This window comes from Cryptomeria japonica, chromosome 2 (genome assembly GCF_030272615.1).
Source record: "Cryptomeria japonica chromosome 2, Sugi_1.0, whole genome shotgun sequence".
NCBI lineage: Eukaryota > Viridiplantae > Streptophyta > Pinopsida > Cupressales > Cupressaceae > Cryptomeria > Cryptomeria japonica.
In genome coordinates, this window is record NC_081406.1 from 600,083,448 (window position 1) to 600,087,076 (window position 3,629).

Below are 3,629 nucleotides of genomic sequence, written 5' to 3' on the forward strand. Positions count from 1 at the left end.
GGTAAATACTAAACTTCACTCGGTAGACATTTTGCCTTCATTAACCGATAGCGATAACCTTAGGGTTTACCGATTAGGTTCCTTAGGGTTTACCGACTAGGTTCGTGCTCGATAACATAGTATAGTATTAACCTTACAATTTACAACATATGTATGATGTCAAAATAATCTAAACATAATGATCTCATCATTGTCTGACTCGGTAATAGTTGCCCATTGAATACCTTATTCATCCCCTTATTCATCATATTATTTCTGTGTCTTTTACCGACATCTTTATACTCTTCAAATCACACTTCTCAAGATATGGCAACATCATACTGAATTAGAAAATCAATTTCTTGACATCAATGACAAGATAATAATATCAAGACAGTAAACATCCTTAATCAGTTATATCCATAATCATCAACAACCTTCTCAATATCCTTATTGAAATGCCAACAATCTCCCATTGTCTGTTATAATGCCAAATGCTAACAACAATAAAGAGACAAAACCCAGGCAGTAGCATATATCCAAATCCATGGGGAGATACAGAAGACATTTTCAAAGTAATATCTAAGCACAAAGCATGTTATTGAATTTAGATTTCTAGTTTGCTTATGGTACATCACACAACATGGAAAACAAGAAATACTCAATAAATAACAGGATTCATTGATCTAGTATATTCACAATCTGCACTTGACCTTCAATATTTTCTCCTCCTAACACTGTTTATCCATTACCTGTCAAGTACAGAACTCTAAAACCCGTGGCTATTAAAATACATAAGACAACATTGTAGCATCTTATAATCATCTATTATAAAACCAAAGCACTTGGGAGTGATTCTTTTGTTTGTCATAGTCCAAGAAAACGGTGTCTATTGGAGCCTTGAATAACTGACAAGAAAGATTTTTAATTCCTTTTCTTTTTCCTTCTGATTTTTTCACTATCACTTCCATCCTCCGAGTCAAATGCCCTCGCCCTTTTCTTTCTTTTTTTTTTTTCATACTCATTGTCATGCTTTGAATTATTTTTCTTTCTTGGTGACTCCTTACTGCTCTCACTGTCAGTTTCACTCTCAGAATTTGAGTCTGATATATCAGAATCTGATGAACCTGATGAACTAGAAGAATCATCATTAGAGGTAGATTCATCTGACTCAGGAATAGACTTTTGTTGTTGCATTATAAGCCTTGGCATATTCTTCAAATACTCACGTAAACTCTCAGTGATACCACCAAGAGCAATAGAAGTAAAGAAATTGATAGCAAACCGTGAATTTTTGGGATTGTCCTTTGGAAAAATTGAATCAAAAGACTCCTGCATTGTTGGATCGTTCAACCTTTCATTAAGCAACAATATACCAAGCTGCTCTGCCAGCTCCTGGAAGAGAATATTTATAAAAATACGGGAAGAGGAAGTAGTATATTCTTCCTCTGTCAGACGTATATAAGCAAGACAATGCCATGGAAGAGCATCTGTGCCAAGTAAGTGGTCAAAAAACTTTGCAACATTACGTAGTTTATTTGTTTCCAGTTTGTGTATCATAGAATATTGTTGTACAAAACACTTATCAAAAAATTCCTGATAAATTTTATTTATCATACAGAATCTTTGCCCAAGAAGACCATAATAACGAAGGTATGTTCTCTCTTGACTGCAACATTCTAACAACATGATGCATAATTCCATCTCTTGACCAGGTTCAAGCTTGATCTTTAGTAGATTATGACCAACTTCCTCAAAATCAACACTTGACATGATTGTCAAATAAATTGTACGTCTTAAATTGACCAAGTTTGTCTCTGTCTCATCCTATATTCTCAATGCTTCCTCACCTTCCTCATCATCATCATCATCATCATCATCATCATCATCATCATCATCATCATCACTTGAATCATTCTCCCCTTCTGCTTCATCTGAAGAAGCATCTTCAAGGATATCTTTCTTCAGTTTTTCATAGGTTGCCTCATGCTCTAAGAAATCAGGATCTAGCTTGTAAACATCCAAACCACCTTCTTGATCAAGTTCATCTTCTAGGAAAACTTTATGTGTTAAGTGATCTTCTTGCTCTACAAGGTCCAATTCTGGAAGCACAGCTGGATGACCCTCGAACTTAGCTTTGCGAATTGCAAAAAGGCCTTCAATTAAAAACTGTACTCGTTTGTCAATTTCCCCCTCATGGAGAATACCTATAAATCTTTCAAAAATCCCATAAAGACCTTTGGGTGAAAGGTCTTGCAACAAAGAACCACATTCTTTCACGAACCCAACAACAACCTCTACACTATCATCTGTGGGGTTCTCTAGTAAAAGGGTGAGAAGTTCCAAGGCAATGATCTCATGTGCAACTTGTTGATTCACTAAATGAGCTATGAATTTGGCTGCTGCTATCAACATGTGCTTGTCATTGCGTTTGTATGCCCTCTTAAGCTGCAAAATAATTCTTCGCAAAAGCAGATTGCCAACTTTAGGAAATTTTGTATTTACCACAACAACCAACGCAACAAAAACATCTATAAATCTAGGGGATGCCATTTGGGATTTCATACAAGACCTACAAAATAGACCCCTCCCACGGATGAGATTCTCTGCAAACAACTCTGGAATGATGTTCTTGATGTTAGATGCATTTACCTTGTTTACTAACCCATTGATACTCTTCTGAAGGGCATCCCATGTCATGCACTGGTATTCCACAGTGCTCTTGTCTTCCACATCTTTCATCATTTGTGCCAGCTTAAATGGGGGAATGTAAACACCCCCACTTCTTCCAACACCCTTCTCAGCTCCTCTTACAACACCTTCGCCATTCCCATTCTGAGATGGAGCAGACACAACACCAGAAGTTTTCAATTCCACTACCTCTCTATCCCTCTTGTTTCTAGAAGCCCCTTTACCACTTAATTCGTGCTTATTTCTGTACATAAACCCATCAGGAAGCATGAGTTTTTGCATATAAGCTCGCCCAAATATTTTATAGTTATTTTTCATCAAGATTCCCTTAGGAGCTGGCAGATCCTACTTCCATATTGTAATTCTATTTTCTCAAAGGACAATCCTAAAAATCCATGCATTGCAAACAACTTCTTACACCTTTGTTGGTTGTGGTGGCGTCACAGAGAGTTTACATCAATAAATGAAGAACATGTCAATGCTTTTAATGCAACAGTAGAAGTCTATCTCTTATTCAATATCTCTAGTGATGGTTCTTCTATCTTTATTTGTTGATAATAGGTGTCTTCAACAACAACTAAACTAATGGGATATTATTGCCCATCATCATCGTTGACTGATTCCAATAACTTGCATTTTGGTTGCGTCCATCTCAGTAGACAATAATCTACACTTTCAGTATTGTCAGGATCAACAATCATTGCAAAAATATCACATGTGAAAATAGACCACATGTATATATATTTCAATCAATATTAGTTCATTATACATTTTTAAATTAATTTTGAACGATATTAAATTAAATAAGAATTTAAAAATTTGTACATGTACATATATAATTTACAAAATATGCATGCACACACCTGTAGCAACTAAATCAGAAACACGCTCATAATCAGTTGAATATTGAGGATCATGAATATCAATAATGTCACTATCTTCGTAAGGAGACATTGTAT

General features: G+C 35.6%; 1 pseudogene; it reads right to left on the reverse strand.

Moving 5' to 3' along the window:
- Positions 1-969: 969 nt before the first annotated feature.
- On the reverse strand, positions 970-2,766 carry LOC131062963 (uncharacterized; annotated as a pseudogene).
- Between the last annotated feature and the right edge of the window lie 863 nt (positions 2,767-3,629).